At 43.1% G+C, this 17,881-nt stretch overlaps 1 pseudogene; it reads right to left on the reverse strand.

Annotated features, from left to right (window-relative positions):
* LOC120059573 overlaps positions 1-17,881 on the reverse strand; it is a 77,324-nt pseudogene that overhangs the window by 47,297 nt on the left and 12,146 nt on the right.

The following is a 17,881-nucleotide window of genomic DNA, read 5'->3' on the forward strand; positions in this document are numbered from 1 at the left end:
CCTCAAATAAAAACGGTGACATTCTGTACTGATTCCTCATATGAAACATTTTAATAATCTCAATCCCAAATGCTGAAGTTGAGGCAAATTATAAATTTTTGTTTCACTGTCCAAATGAATACATAGGGTAGTGTTATTCTTGGTGCAAAGTAAAGTGTAAAATATATAAATAATAATCCACAGCGATACCTCAAATCACAGTGGTCAGGTCTGCACCTACATGATTAGGATATTATTATTTAGCTATAAATGGACTGCATCATATCCACTAATCTAATGCGTCTGCATTGGCATGCAATTATCTCCAAAATTGTGTGTGCGAGAGCGAGTGATCATGTCGATGCAAACTCACAGCAGGTGTGAAGCATGGGGTATGCTGCTCTCCACACCACTTTTTACAAATAAAAATACGACCAGTTTGCATTGACCTGTAAAGCACTTATCTTCTAAAATGGTAAAATGAGGTGTATTTGTCCAATCATCCTTTTAGGGAAGCTAACAGTCACCCTCGGTTACCATAGAAACCAACAGGTAAGTGGTAGAGAAGTGCTTCTTCCTCCACAGCATGCTACCCCGTTCTAAAAACAGTGACCTACAAAAGTACGCCCACTGCCGCGCAGAGGCCATGGCCAGGCTCTTCGGCTCTCCTCCTCTCACTGAGGGGAGTGTATGGCATAAAGGCAACACTGGGAGGATGTGTGTTTGAGGCTGTTTTAACAGACATGTAAAACACATACAGGAGTGTGTGTCTCTCTCTCTCACACACACAGATGGCTGTATGGGAATCCCTTATTTAAGACATACAGACATGGTTTTTGGACACATGAAGTTTCACATGTTTTTTGTTCACTACTTTCAGCTACATCTGGTCTCCCATCCAGGGACCAACCAGGACCAACCCTGCTTAGCTTCAGAGGTAAACCAGCAGTGGGTTGCAGGGTGCTATATTGCTGGAAAGGAAACTTCATGCAAAAAGTATATTACAAAACCATATTCATTCCACAGAGGGCCTAGTGGCTTCAATTAAGACCTAGACAACCAGTTGAGGAGAGTTCCTTACTAATTGGTGACCTAAATTCATCAATCAAGTACAAGGTAACAATCACATGTGGAAGTTTCACATTTAAAAGGTTTTTCACATGTGAAATTGCAATTCCATTTCCACATTTGCAGTTCTTACTTATGTGAACCCGCAAATTTGACTTTCACATGTGAACTTGCAAAAGGATGTGTTATCATGTGAACTCTAAATTTAATCAGTGGTGTGTATTCATTGTGCCAAAGGAAGCCAGGGTTCACCAAATATTTTACCAATAATAATGATCAAATAGTTTCTTTCATCTATCTCTGTGTTTTCATAATTTTCCATCAATTCGCAAGTGGCTGAATCTCACCGGAGAAATAATCAGAGCTGTCTCAGTACGTGTTGCCCACGCATCAGAGCTGTCTCAGTACGTGTTGCCCACGCATCAGAGCTGTCTCAGTAGGTGTTGCCCACGCATCAGAGCTGTCTCAGTAGGTGTTGCCCACGCATCAGAGCTGTCTCAGTAGGTGTTGCCCACGCATCAGAGCTGTCTCAGTAGGTGTTGCCCACGCATCAGAGCTGTCTCAGTAGGTGTTGCCCACGCATCAGAGCTGTCTCAGTACGTGTTGCCCACGCATCAGAGCTGTCTCAGTACGTGTTGCCCACGCATCAGAGCTGTCTCAGTACGTGTTGCCCACGCATCAGAGCTGTCTCAGTACGTGTTGCCCACGCATCAGAGCTGTCTCAGTACGTGTTGCCCACGCATCAGAGCTGTCTCAGTACGTGTTGCCCACGCATCAGAGCTGTCTCAGTACGTGTTGCCCACGCATCAGAGCTGTCTCAGTACGTGTTGCCCACGCATCAGAGCTGTCTCAGTAGGTGTTGCCCACGCATCAGAGCTGTCTCAGTAGGTGTTGCCCACGCATCAGAGCTGTCTCAGTAGGTGTTGCCCACGCATCAGAGCTGTCTCAGTAGGTGTTGCCCACGCATCAGAGCTGTCTCAGTAGGTGTTGCCCACGCATCAGAGCTGTCTCAGTAGGTGTTGCCCACGCATCAGAGCTGTCTCAGTAGGTGTTGCCCACGCATCAGAGCTGTCTCAGTAGGTGTTGCCCACGCATCAGAGCTGTCTCAGTAGGTGTTGCCCACGCATCAGAGCTGTCTCAGTAGGTGTTGCCCACGCATCAGAGCTGTCTCAGTAGGTGTTGCCCACGCATCAGAGCTGTCTCAGTAGGTGTTGCCCACGCATCAGAGCTGTCTCAGTAGGTGTTGCCCACGCATCAGAGCTGTCTCAGTAGGTGTTGCCCACGCATCAGAGCTGTCTCAGTAGGTGTTGCCCACGCATCAGAGCTGTCTCAGTACGTGTTGCCCACGCATCAGAGCTGTCTCAGTACGTGTTGCCCACGCATCAGAGCTGTCTCAGTACGTGTTGCCCACGCATCAGAGCTGTCTCAGTACGTGTTGCCCACCCCACGCATCAGAGCTGTCTCAGTACGTGTTGCCCACGCATCAGAGCTGTCTCAGTACGTGTTGCCCACGCATCAGAGCTGTCTCAGTACGTGTTGCCCACGCATCAGAGCTGTCTCAGTACGTGTTGCCCACGCATCAGAGCTGTCTCAGTACGTGTTGCCCACGTATCAGAGCTGTCTCAGTACGTGTTGCCCACGCATCAGAGCTGTCTCAGTACGTGTTGCCCACGTATCAGAGCTGTCTCAGTACGTGTTGCCCACGTATCAGAGCTGTCTCAGTACTTGTTGCCCATGTACTGGAACATGTCTGGACCAAAAGAGTATGGCATGTTGCATTTGACTGATTGATGCCAGCAAGCATTGGCCTCCCATGATAAACAAAATTATAAAATAATTAGCCAATCAGCGTTGAGCTCAGCTCAACTGTGGCTTGTCCTGTTGCAACAAAATGCCTCAAGGAAGGCCAGTTTGGATTTTGGCTTCACACCAATCAATAGCTTGCTAAATCTGACTTTTCCTAAGACATGGACGGAGATGGGGATTTGGACTTGTGGTTTTGACTTAATTCTCTGGTACAGGCCAAGGATTATGATGGTGATTTGTTCTAGCCATAAATGTATATATTGTGCCTCTGGCCTGAGATGACTGAAGTTCAATATGTAGCCTAGTACTGTATGACAGAGCCATGGACTGTTTTGCCAAAATGAAAGAGAGGAGGATGGCATTGGCATTCAACTAGTCTACAAGTAGCGCAAGTCAACATTTCTTATTTTACTTGCAATATTTGCTTTGTGGACTTCACCGGACAGATGTTGCTCTCAGTTTTCTTCTATGAAACAAATGCATGTGTAGTTCAATTTACTCTGCCACTGTGTGACTGTTGTCTTTTTGTTGTCATGGCCTTATTGTACAGTCGTGGGCAAAAGTTTTGAGAATGACACAAATATTAATTTCCACAAAGTTTGCTGCTTCAGTGTCTTTAGATATTTTTGTCAAATGTTACTATGGAATACTGAAGTATAATTACAAGCATTTCATAAGTGTCAAAGGCTTTTATGACAATTACATGAAGTTGATGCAAAGAGTCAATATTTGCAGTGTTGACCCTTCTTTTTCAAGACCTCTGCAATCCGCACTGGCATGCTGTCAATTAACTTCTGGGCCACATCCTGACTGATGGCAGCCCATTCTTGCATAATCAATGCTTGGAGTTTGTCAGAATTTGTGGGGTTTTGTTTGTCCACCCGCCTCTTGAGGATTGACCACAAGTTCTCAATGGGATTAAGGTCTGGGGAGTTTCCTGGCCATGTACCCCAAAAAATCTATGTTTTGCTCCCCGAGCCACTTAGCTATCACTTTTGCCTTATGGCAAGGTGCTCCATCATGCTGGAAAAGGCATTGTTCGTCACCAAACTGTTCCTGGATGGTTGGGAGAAGTTGCTCTCGGAGGATGTGTTGGTACCATTCTTTATTCATGGCTGTGTTCTTAGGCAAAATTGTGAGTGAGCCCACTCCCTTGGCTGAGAAGCAACCCCACACGAATGGTCTCAGGATGCTCACCTTCTCTTCTCCGGACAAGTTTTTTTCCGGATGCCCCAAACAATCGGAAAAGGGATTCAGAGAAAATACCCCAGTCCTCAGCAGTCCAATCCCTGTACCTTTTGCAGAATATCAGTCTGTCCCTGATGTTTTTCCTGGAGAGAAGTGGTTTCTTTACTGCCCTTCTTGACACCAGGCCATCCTCCAAAAGTCTTCGCCTCTCTGTGCATGCAGATGCACTCACACCTGCCTGCTGCCATTCCTGAGCAAGCTCTGTACTGGTGGTGCCCCGATCCCGCAGCTGAATCAACTTTAGGAGACGGTCCTGGCGCTTTCTGGACTTTCTTGGGCGCCCTGAAGCCTTCTTCACAACAATTGAACCGCTCTCCTTGAAGTTCTTGATGATCCGATAAATGGTTGATTTAGGTGAAATCTTACTGGCAGCAATATCCTTGCCTGTGAAGCCCTTTTTGTGAAAAGCAATGATGACAGCACGTGTTTCCTTGCAGGTAACCATGGTTGACAAAGGAAGAACAATGATTTCAAGCACCAGCCTCCTTTTGAAGCTTCCAGTCTGTTATTCAAACTCAATCAGCATGACAGAGTGATCTCCAGCCTTGTCCTCGTCAACACTCACACCTGTGTTAACGAGAGAATCACTGACATGATGTCAGCTGGTCCTTTTGTGGCAGGGCTGAAATGCAGTGGAAATGTTTTTTGGGGATTCAGTTCATTTGCATGGCAAAGAGGGACTTTGCAATTCATCTGATCACTCTTCATAACATTCTGGAGTATATGTAAATTGCCATCATACAAACTGGGGCAGCAGACTTTGTGAAAATTAATATTTGTGTCATTCTCAAAACTTTTGGCCACGACTGTTCATCACGGTGGTGTATGAACTAACAGGTTATAGAGCAAACAACACAATTATCACAACATAGGTTGTAATATGGCTTTTTTTTACTGGCTTGGCTGGTCTTCCTCAGTGATTTCATCCACGCACCGCTACTGAATTGAACATATGTGAAAAAATTGTTTCACGTGCTAAATTTAAACTCAACATGTGAAAACAGTGGTTTGTTCTTTTTGTAAGGGATGATCAGCTTGAAACAAATACATAGAGAATTGGGTGAAGATGGCCAGAGGGACCTTTCATTGTGATGGAGTAAAGTCAATAACTGGCCTCTGTTTTTAAGAGGTCTGTTCCTGATGAAGAAAACATGATTGGTATTTACACATGTTGTGTATGCGTCTCTCCAAATGCCTCCAAAAATACAGAACCTCTACATGACTACACAGACAGAGAGCTGAGAAACGCTCAGTCTGAAAGACATTTGCAGTGAACAACTCAGCTTCTAATCTGCAATTACCATTTTTCCATCTGATTAACTCATAAAATAAATGCACTCTGCACAAACGGCACCTTATTGTTGATTGCTGAAAGCATTAGAAAATGCCAAATTACCCTATCAAGAAGTTGATTACAAGATGATTTGATGTTGAGCACGAGGGGAACTTCGGGAATCGATGCTTCTGTCTCTTAGTGATGCTATAGGCTCGGATGATTAGCATATTAAAATCGCAACGCTGTTTCATTTACAGTTAATCTACATCGCTGTGCTCCATTTCCAATCCACAAACAGATAGTCCTCCTCAAGTGCGAGGTCCTTTTACCATTCACATGACTCATCACATACAGCCAGCCAGAGAGGTACCATTGCTCTAGATTGAGAGTCCCCTATGGGTCAGACTCATTCCAGAGTTGTCCCTTCATTAGGCCTGTAATGGTGTGATGGATAATGGGAGAGAGAGGGGGAGAGAGAGGGTTTGACTTACGATAAGCTGTTCTCCAGCCGCCCGCCAGTGGATCCAATGATCTCCCCCAGAGTGCAGAAGGTCTGACCCAGGAAGTCCTGGTGGAGAGAGCCTGGGGTCAGTCTTATGACCCGTCTGATCAGGGTTGGGGTCAAATCCATTTCAATTCATGAAGTAAACCAAATTCCAATTCCAAATTTTCCTAATTGAAAAGCATTGAAGAGAATTGGAATTTGAGGTAGAATTTCAGTGTTCTTCCTGAGTGGAAATGGAATTGACCCCAACCCTGTTTCTAACAGCAAGGCAGTTCACAGTACTACAGTACGTGCAGTGCTTTCAGATGGTGGTGAGTAAGGTGTAATACAGCTAGGACATCCCACATGCCAGATTGAAACCTAAAGTTATTCAAAGTGGCTGAAGACATTGGGAGCCACTGTGACAATGAAAACTATGCATTTTATCAAATCTGGACATACGGTACGTTATCAAAAAGGCTAAAAGAACAAGTTCACTTATTTTTTTTAAAACCAAATCTATATTTTTTTATGTAAATGCCATCTTATAGAAGTGTCCAGACACTTTTTCTCGATTTCACTTAGTTGTGAGAAACATACCAGAAATAGACTTCCTCAGGCTCATTCTGCAGTATCGGGGCAATGATACAATATTAGCACATGCTCCAAAAACATTAAAATACGTCCTTTTATACTCTCAGTATAGTGAGCTCTCCAGGAACAGGGTTGGAGTGAAAACCTACAGGACGGTAGCTCTTCCGGAACAGCGTAGGAGTGAAAACCTACTGGACGGTAGCTCTCCAGGAACTACATTATTCTGTTTCAAAAAACAACTAGTCTACTGTAGCTCTGGCTTTGAAGTCTCCTCTCAAAGTGCTTTACCTGAGATTTTTATATAGTGGGAATGGCTGAATGAGACTATGGTTGACATGACTGCTTGGTTTTGAACCAACGTTTGTCCTTGATTGGAACAGAAAACCCCCCCCACAGACATCACATTGGACAAGCGAAAACAGGAGTGCAAAAAAAACACATCTCACATCATGAATGGGTGTCGTGAAATACAAATCAGTAGACGTTGACATGCCATAATGACATTACATGAATTAATAAATGTCTACATTAATTACATTAATAAATGTCTTTACTAGGTGCGTCGATACTAACCTTCTGCGCTCCCGTATTTTGTTGAGCACAAAGGGAATAGAACACAGTCAGAGGTCAAATCTAGAATACAATATTGCATTCATCCAAAGACAACAAGCTTCCTTCTGATAATTATCCTTCCTCTGTACTGTCAGTATTGGGATAAAATTGCATAATTAACAACATAACATTAACAACATGATGCATTATATACTGATGAGAGACACTTACAAATTTGGAAATATTTGAACTTCTGGAGTCCACATTGTATCTGCAAGAAACCAAACATAGTTATATAGGTATAAATCACTCCAAATGACCAACTATATCAGTGTGAATAGCCAGTTCAGGTATTAGATAAGTTTCCTCTTTGCGAACTAAATGAGCAAATCTAATTATCTCTAAATGAACCTTGAATTTAACAGGGATGTTTCTGCAGGAGGGGAACAGAGTAGAAGGGTTGAGAATATACTCCCTGTTTGCTAACATTAGAACATCCACTGACTCTACCGCTGACAGACTGTCTCTGAATCCTATTCACCCTGGATATGAAGCCAATCCTCTACCTCGGGCCTCAGGGCTGTGATGCTTGCTTAACTCTTCCCTTGGTCAAACTCAATAGCTCATTGGTTCATAACATTTATTTTGTCCCATCATTTGGGAGTTCTGTCTGTCTGTAGGGTGCCTGTTATGTTGGAGTAGACTGATTGATTATTTGCAGTTTGTTAAAAATGAATATTGACCTTGCTAACACCTGAACCACACTGATTGTGTCTAAGAGCTTTGTCACAGTGCAAAACCATTGCAATTGATTCTTGATTGATTTTCCAGAGCTTAAATAATAGCACCTGAAACAGTCGGAACAAGGGCTCTACACAGTAATAGCTTGATAACAACCATTTAAAGGGCATAATTCAATCTTTAACAGTAGTTATGTAAAACGTTATTTTCTCCCCACATCCCTATGATACAAATGTCTAACATGTAGCCACAAATAGTTATTAAAATAAAATACTTTTCGCAGTTCAACACTAGAATTTTGCAGTTGTATATTACCTGACTTTGAAGAGCAGATAGAACAGTCCATAATGAATAACAGACTGCTCAACAAAACCTACTGTATATCACTGACTACATTAAAAAGGTATAATGATCTTTCTCTAGTATTGATCTGGAATAAGAGGTGGGGTGGCTGACCAGAATAACCAAGTGGACGTAGCGACAGCACTTAATCACGGTGATAAATGAAAAGGCTTGTTCTTCAGAAATGATTCACACCCCTTGACTTTTCCCACATTTTGTTGTGTTACAGCCTGAATTTAAAATGGATTTAACATAGATTTTGTGTGTCACTGGCCTACACACAATACCCATAATGTCAAAGTGGAATTATGTTTTTCTAAATATTTACAAATGAATTACAAATGAAAAGCTGAAATGTCTTTAGTTAATATGTATTCAACCCTTTGTTATGGTAAGCCTAAATAAGTTCAGGAGTAAAAAAGTTACATAATAAGTTGCATGTGTTTAACATGATTTTAGAATGACTACCTCATCTCTGTACCCCACACATACAATTATCTGTCAGGTCCCTCAGTCGAGCAGTGCATTTCAAACACAGATTTACCCACAAAGGCCAGGAGGTTTTCCAATGCCTCGCAAAGGGCATCTATTGGTAGATGGGTAAAAATGTCAAAAGCACATATTGAATATCCCTTTGAACATGTTGAAGTTATTAATTACACTTTGGATGGTGTACCAATACACCCAGTTTCTAAAAAGATACAGGAGTCCTTTCTATCTCAGTTGCCGGAGAGGAAGGAAACCACTCAGGGATTTCACCATGAGGCCAATAGTGACTTTCAAAAAGTTGGTGGTGGCCCCCTCACTCTTCCGAGAGAGAAGGCCTGCTCTGTGACCCGAAAGACTAACAAGGGAGCAAAGACATTTTTTGAAACTACTTGTAAATTGGTCCTATGTATAAAACTAAAAAAGTTTATTTAGGCTTTTAGCCTAGCAGTAGGTATTTCCCAGTTGGAGACAGATAGGTTGGTCACTTACACGTCAAAGCGGAGGTTCTGCTTCTCTTCGAAGAAGAAGTCCAGGAAAAACTTCCGCACAAAGTTTGGATTCAGTGTGTTGTCAATAACCTCTGTTCTGCCAAACTAAAACAGTAGTCAGGAAAAGGAAACACAGGTTACAGAGTGATACTTAATCTAACAGAACCTCTATGGAAACATCAACTCCATAATTGATATCAGTATGACCCATATGATAATCAATGACACAATGTCACTCTAAATCTAAGTATAAGAAAGTTTAACATCACTAGCAATATTATCCACATACATCAACCGTAACATTGGGATCAACTCAAAAACAATGATCAGCAAATCCTGAGTACTCTAAATGAAATAAACAGCACAGAGCCACAGCCATTACCAATACAGCCTGTGATCTACTCTACACCCTCAGTGAGTTAGAATCACCACTGGGTTTAAACCAATGGAGTGTTGTGTTCTAATGGCTGGCTCCTCAGACAGAAACATGGGAGTGTTGTGTTCTAATGGCTGGCTCCTCAGCCAGAACAGAAACAAGGGAGTGTTGTGTTCTAATGGCTGGCTCCTCAGACAGAAACAAGGGAGTGTTGTGTTCTAATGGCTGGCTCCTCAGCCAGAACAGAAACAAGGGAGTGTTGTGTTCTAATGGCTGGCTCCTCAGACAGAAACAAGGGAGTGTTGTGTTCTAATGGCTGGCTCCTCAGCCAGAACAGAAACAAGGGAGTGTTGTGTTCTAATGGCTGGCTCCTCAGCCAGAACAGAAACAAGGGAGTGTTGTGTTCTAATGGCTGGCTCCTCAGACAGAAACAAGGGAGTGTTGTGTTCTAATGGCTGGCTCCTCAGACAGAACAGAACCAACAGAGTGAGAGTGTCTGAGTGATTCTGTCACAGCCGGCCGGCCCCAGGGCTGGAGCTCCATTTGTATCTACCAGACACTAATCCCCATTGGGCAGAGGGCCTGGCTGGTATGGTCCAACAGCACACAGTAATGAGCTATTGATCCCTGCACTGCTTCAATACCCGGCTCATGACCTTAACGCCCAGCGCACATAATCCCAGCTATCAACTCTGTCCCTCCCAATCCATTATCCGGCCTGGGAGGGGAGTTTATTGGAACCCTACCTACCTGGCATCCATCGACTAAGGAACCATCCGTCGTCACCTGAGACACTTCCACCTGTTCTATTTTGGGGCATCGTTCTCTGAGATACGATTGGTTAATGGGTAGTGGAGCGTTCTGGGGAATGTTTGTGTATAAAACGGAAAGTGATTGAAATTGCTGTGAAGTGACTGAAACTAAGAGGGCACAGCACTATAGTGTGTCAATGCTACAGTTAGCTAGAAACAAATAGATTTACTTTTAACATTTTACTTTTAGTTTACACCAACACTTAAGTGCGTATCGTTTATCAACCCTTGTCTCAGTGTATGTGGTGGTGCTCAGAAATAGAGAGATGGGGAGTGAGGGAATATGATTTGGCTTGTGAGTCTTCACTCAATGAATAGTACACATACGCATGTCTGTAGTTGGGGATTGAAAGTTAACTGTGCTGATTATATAAAATATAGCACCAGTCAAAAGTTGGGACACACTTACTCATTCAAGGGTTTCTTACTATTTTCTACATTATAGAATAATAGTGAAGACATCAAAACTATGAAATAACATATATGGAATCATGTAGTAACCCCCTCAAAAATTGTTAAACAAATCAAAATATATTATAGAATCTTCAAAGTAGCCACCCTTTGCCTTGATGACAGCTTTGCACACTCTTGGCATTCTCTCAACCAGCTTCACTTGGAATGCTTTTCCAACAGTCTTGAAGGAGTTCCCACATACACTGAGCACTTGTTAGCTGCTTTTCCTTCACTCTGCGGTCCAACTCATCCCAAATCATTTCAATTGGGTTGAGGTCGGGTGATTGTGAAAGCCAGGGCATCTGATGTAGCACTCCATCACTCTTCTTCTTGGTCAAATAGCCCTTACACAGCCTGGAGGTGTGTTTTGTCATTGTCCTGTTGAAAAACAAATGACAGTTCCACTAAGCGCAAACCAGATTGGATGGCGTATAGCTGCAGAATGCTGTGGTAGCCATGCTGGTTAAGTGAGCCTTGAATTCTAAATAAGTCACCTGAAAAGCACTCGCACACCATCACACCTCCTCCTCCATGCTTCACTGTGGGAACCACACATGCGGAGATCATCCGTTCAGCTACTCTGCGTCTCACAAAGACACGGAACCAAAAATCTCAAATTTGGGCCAAAGGACAGATTTCCAGCGGTCTAATGTGTCCATTGCTCGTGTTTCTTGGCCCAAGCAAGTCTCTTCTTATTGGTGTCCTTTAGTAGTGGTTTCTTTGCAGCAATTCGACCTTGAAGGCCTGATACCCTCAGTCTCCTCTGAACAGTTGATGTTGAGATGTGTCGGTTACTTGAACTCTGAAGCATTTATTTGGGCTGCAATTTCTGAGGCTGGTAACTCTAATGAACTTATCCTCTGCAGCAGAGGTAACTCTGGGTATTCCTTTCCTGTGGCGGTCCTCACGAGATCCAGTTTCATCATAGCGCTTGATGGTTTTTGCAACTGCACTTGAAGAAACTTTCAAAGCCCAAATAGGGCTTTCTTCTGTATACCACCCCTACTTTATCCCAACACAACTGACTGGCTCAAACGCATTAAGAAGGAAAGAAATTTCACAAATTAACACAACCGTTAATTGAAACGCATTCCATGTGACTACCTCATGAAGCTGGTTGAGAGAATGCCAAGAGTCTGCAAAGCTGTCATTAAGGCAAAGGGTGGCTGCTTTGAAGAATCTCAATTTAAAACATATTTTGATTTGTTTAACACTTTTTGTTACTACATGATTCCATATGTGTTATTTCAGAGATGTCTTCACTATTTTTCTACAATGTGGAAAATAAAAATAAAGAGAAACCCTTGAATGAGTAGGTCTGTCCAAACTTTTTACTGGTACTGTATTTTATTTGGCACATACACCAGATAGCTGCTGTGTAATGTGTTGTTTTACAGGGTCAGCCATAGGACAGTGCCCCTGGAGCAAATTAGGGTTAAGTGTCTTGCTCAAGAGCACATGGATTTTTCACCTTGTCGGCTCGGGTATTCGAGCCAGCGGTTACTGGCCCAACACTGATCGCTAGGCTACCTACCACCCTATAATTATGCCCTCTCTTTGATTAGCCCTGTCGCAATGAACAAGCTGGTGGAAGACGTCTTGCTGTAAGGGGATCGACTCAGACAAAGCCCTTAATGACATTCTTTAGTCAAGCAGTGTTGACTTATTAAATATATAAACAAACAAAAACCGTCAGCACCGTGGCAGAGATTAAATTGGATCTGCGCTTTAGGATAAAGGTTCTCTCAAGAGAAATGCAAGAAGAGGAAATTCAAGAGAGGTAGAGGGAGCGATAGAGATCGAGAGAGATAAAGATAGAGGGGAAGAAAGAGAGAGAGAGAGAGAAAAAAAAAAGACAGAAAGATAGAGATACAGATTGAGAGAGAAAGAGAGAAAGGAGTGATATAGATTGAGAGAGAAAGAGAGAAAGGAGAGTGATATAGATTGAGAGAGAAAGAGAGAGAGCACTTTGAGAATGAGCTGGCTTGCTGCTGCTGCTGCTGCTGATGATATTCCCAGCTAGACATTCCTCGGCATTGTGCAGTGCTCAAGGCTTAGGCGGTGGTGGCTGGCATAGCAACAGTTTTGCTATGTAGAGGGACTATCGGCAAAGTCGACAGAGAAGGGCCGATGGCCGACAGAGAAGGGCCGATGGCCGACAGAGAAGGGCCGATGGCCGACAGAGAAGGGCCGATGGCCGACAGAGAAGGGCCGATGGCCGACAGAGAAGGGCCGATAGCCGACAGAGAAGGGCCGATAGCCGACAGAGAAGGGCCGATAGCCGACAGAGAAGGGCCGATAGCCGACAGACTAGAAAAGGACAATATCGGCTAGGCCGAGAGAGAGAGCGAAAGAGAGAGATCCCCCATCAGCTATGGTGTAGGTGTGAATATTTAATGAATCCCTCTAGAGCTGTAGACCTCTGGGGAAACTTTGGCTCATCTTGTTCACTATCTTACTACCTGAACCTATCTTATCCTGTCTTGTTCCCTCTCAATTGAGTTGAATTGTAAAAATAACAGCACATATTGTTGGGTACATTTCCTGCTTTTACATCCTGCTATCATTAACGTGAATGAGGATGACCATTCTATTTCTATGCCAGCACATGCAGTCAGCAATGGAGGAGAAGAGAGAATGTGCGTTTTCATTTGTCATTTGGCTGGGCAACAACCGTCATCCAAAATTCCATGACCGTCACAGCCCCCTAATTTCAGTGATGGTGGATAAGCTCCAAAAACCAAGAAGAAGATGGAACAACATGAGTCTCAGTCTGGAAGGTTTCGTTTCCCCTAATCGTATGAATAAGTACCTTTAACAGAACAGCGAGTCAAGACGCAAATGAAAAAAGGCTGAAAATAGAACTTCCTTTTCAACTCACCTCCCTCCACTCTTTGGTGCCGATACCCTGCACATACAGCACAACCACTGCAGAGAGACAAAGAGAGAAGACAGAAGGCCATAGAACTGGAGAACATGGGGCCAGTTGCATTTGTAGAGCATTGCATTTGTAGAGTGTTTTTCATTTACAGACATAAAATCACAAAGCTCTCTACATTGTAGAGCAACCATTAAAATAAAAATGCTTTAAAAAGGTCAAAACATTGAAACTAATAGAGAACTAATTTGGTAGCATAGTATATGACAGTCATTCAATTCTCCCTAAAAACATTTCTCTATTAAGCATTTCAGAAAAAAAAACACTTGTTGTTTCAGTTCAGGTTGGTCAACCGTTGCCACAGCCATGTAAACACAGCGGTTGAATGTTGGGCATCAGCGGTAATGCACTTCACTCTGGCTTCGCGCAGGCAATTAAAAATATGTTCTCTCTTCTAAAGACCAATTAGGAACGTTGCGAAAACTGCATCGGGGCAAGTGTCTGGGCACCTTGGCAACGTTACTGCATTGGCAGTTGCTGCTCATGGCAGATCTAAAATAGTAACACAAGAATGGAGCTATATACAGGGAGTACCAGTACCAGATCAATGTGGAGCTATATACAGGGAGTACCAGTACCAGATCAATGTGGAGTTATATACAGGGAGTACCAGTACCAGATCAATGTGGAGCTACATACAGGGAGTACCAGTAGCAGATCAATGTGGTGCTATATACATGGAGTACCAGTACCAGATCAATGTGGAGCTACATACAGGGAGTACCAGTACCAGATCAATGTGGAGCTATACACAGGGAGTACCAGTACCAGATCAATGTGGAGCTCCATACAGGGAATACCAGTACCAGATCAATGTGGAGCTATATACAGGGAGTACCAGTACCAGATCAATGTGGAGCTCCATACAGGGAATACCAGTACCAGATCAATGTGGAGCTATATACAGGGAGTACCAGTACCAGATCAATGTGGAGCTACATACAGGGAGTACCAGTACCAGATCAATGTGGAGCTATATACAGGGAGTACCAGTACCAGATCAATGTGGAGTTATATACAGGAAGTACCAGTACCAGATCAATGTGGAGCTACATACAGGGAGTACCAGTACCAGATCAATGTGGAGCTATATACAGGGAGTACCAGTACCAGATCAATGTGGAGTTATATACAGGAAGTACCAGTACCAGATCAATGTGGAGTTATATACAGGAAGTACCAGTACCAGATCAATGTGGAGTTATATACAGGAAGTACCAGTACCAGATCAATGTGGAGCTATATACAGGGAGTACCAGATCAATGTGGAGCTATATACAGGGAGTACCAGATCAATGTGGAGCTATATACAGGGTGTACCAGTACCAGATCAATGTGGAGCTACATACAGGGAGTACCAGTACCAGATCAATGTGGAGCTATACACAGGGAGTACCAGTACCAGATCAATGTGGAGCTACATACAGGGAGTACCAGTACCAGATCAATGTGGAGCTACATACAGGGTGTACCAGTACCAGATCAATGTGCAGAGGTACAAGGCATTTGAGGTAGATACGCACATGAAGGCAGGGTAAAGTGACTAGGCATCAGAATAGATAATAAGGTGTGTGAGTAGATACAATTGAAGTCGGAAGTTTACATACACTTAGGTTGGAGTCATTAAAACTCTTTTCAACCACTCCACAAATGTCTTGTTAACAAACTATAGTGTTGGCAAGTCGGTTAGGACTTCTACTTTGTGCATGACATAAGTAATTTTTCCAACAATTGTTTACAAACAGATTATTTCACTTATAATTCATTGTATCACAATTCCAGTGGGTCAAAAGTTTACATACACAAAATTGAATGTGCCTTTAAACAGCTTGGAAAATTCCAGAAAATGATGTCATGGCTCTAGAAGCTTCTGATAGGCTAATTGACATAATTTGAGTCAATTGGAGGTGTACCTGTGGATGTATTTCAAGGCCTACCTTCAAACTCAGTGCCTCTTTGCTTGACATCATGGAAAATCAAAAGAAATCAGCCAAGACCTCAGATTTTTTTTTTTGTAGACCTCCACAAGTCTGGTTCATCTTTGGGAGCAATTTCCAAATGCCTGAAGGTACCACGTTCATCTGTACAAACAATAGTACGCAAGTATAAACACCATGGGACCACGCAGCCGTCATACCGCTCAGGAAGGAGAAGTGTTCTGTCTCCTAGAGATGAACATACTTGTGCGAAAAGTGCAAATCAATTCCAGAACAACAGCAAAGGACCTTGTGAAGATGCTGGAGGAAACGGGTACAAAAGTATCTATATCCACAATAAAACTAGTCCTATAACCGACATAACCTGAAAGGCCCCTCAGCAAGGAAGAAGCCACTGCTCCAAAACCGCCATAAAAAAGCCAGACTGCGGTTTGCAACTGCACATGGGGACAAAGATCGTACTTTTTGGAGAAATGTCCTCTGGTCTGATGAAACAAAAATAGAACTGTTTGGCCATAATGACCATCGTTATGTTTGGAGGAAAAAGGGGGAGGCTTGCAAGCCAAAGAACATCATCCCAACCGTGAAGCACGGGGGTGGCAGCATCATGTTGTGTGGGTGCTTTGCTGCAGGAGGGACTGGTGCACTTCACAAAATAGATGGCATCCTGAGGCAGGACAATTACGTGGATATATTGAAGCAACATCTCAAGACATCAGTCAGGTTAAAGCTTGGTCGCAAATGGGTCTTCCAAATGGACAATGACCCCAAGCATACTTCCAAAGTTGTGGCAAAATGGCTTAAGGACAACAATGTGAAGGTATTGGAGTGGCCATCACAAAGCCCTGACCTCATCCTATAGACAATTTGTGGGCAGAACTGAAAAAGCGTGTGCGAGCAAGGAGGCCTACAAACCTGAATCAGTTACACCAGCTCTGTCAGGAGGAATGGGCCAAAATGCACCTAACTTGTTGTTGGAAGCTTGTGGAAGGCTATCTGAAATGTTTGACCCAAGTTAAACAATTTAAAGGCAATGCTACCAAATACTAATTGAGTGTAAGTAAACTTCTGAACCACTGGGAATGTGATGAAAGAAATAAAATCTGAAATAAATCACTCTACTATTATTCTGACATTTCACATTCTTAAAATAAAGTGGTGATCCAGCTGACCTAAGACAGGGAAATATTTTTACTAGGATTACATTTCAGGAATTGTGAAAAACTGAGTTTAAATGTATTTGGCTAAGGTGTATGTAAACTTCCGACTTCAACTGTATGTACATGAAGGCAGGGTAAAATAACTAGACATCAGGCTAGATAATAATAAGAGTAAAATAAAAGAACGGAGTAGCAGCAGCATATGATGAGTGTAAAAGTGTGTGTGTCATGTCGGTGTGTGTGTGTGTGTATGTAGTAAATGTGAATGTTTGTGGGTTTTGTTTGTATGGGACTGTCAGTGTGTGTGTGTATGTAGTAAATGTGAATGTTTGTGGGTTTTGTTTGTATGGGACTGTCAGTGTGTGTGTGTGTATGTGTGTATGTGTGTATGTATGTGTGTATGTATGTATGTATGTATGTATGTATGTATGTATGTATGTATGTATGTATGTATGTATGTATGTATGTATGTATGTATGTGTGTGAGTATATGGTGTCTATAAAGTCTAGTGAGTGTGCGTAGGGTCAGTGCAAGATAGTTGGTACAGATGGTTTGGGTCCCATAATTGACTATTTAACGGTCTGGCTATTTAGCAGTCTTATGGCTTGGGGGTCGAAGCTGTCTCAGAGCCTGTTGGTCTGAGAGCCTATGCGCCGGTACGGTTTGTCAGACCGTGGCAGAGTGAACAGTCTATGGCTTGGGTGGCTGGAGTCTTTGGCGATTTTTTTGAGCCTTCCTTTAACACCGCCTGATATAGAGGTCCTGGATGGCAGGGAGCTCTGCCCCAGTGATGTACTGTGCCGTCCGCACCACCCTCTGTAGCGCTTTGTGGCCGAGGGCGGTGCATTTGCCATACCAAGGGATGATCCAGCCAGTCAAGATGCAAAGAATAATTTGTCTACCCAAGTTGCCGCTGTGTTTGTAAGCATGTCAGAGGACAGTAAGATTGAGACAGACTTAGTCAAGGCAGAGCTATGAGAGCTCACAGTAGTGCCCTGTAGTCTAATTCTAAAAGCTAACAGGGTCTGCTGGAGCCATAGTTTGCTCCTAGCAGTGCAGCCCATTAAAATATATAACTCTGGTCAGTCAACAAAGTAAACAGCTATCGTGGGTGCCTTGCAGAAACAGCCTTTGAAC

This window comes from Salvelinus namaycush, chromosome 14 (assembly GCF_016432855.1).
Source record: "Salvelinus namaycush isolate Seneca chromosome 14, SaNama_1.0, whole genome shotgun sequence".
NCBI classification, from domain to species: Eukaryota; Metazoa; Chordata; class Actinopteri; order Salmoniformes; family Salmonidae; genus Salvelinus; species Salvelinus namaycush.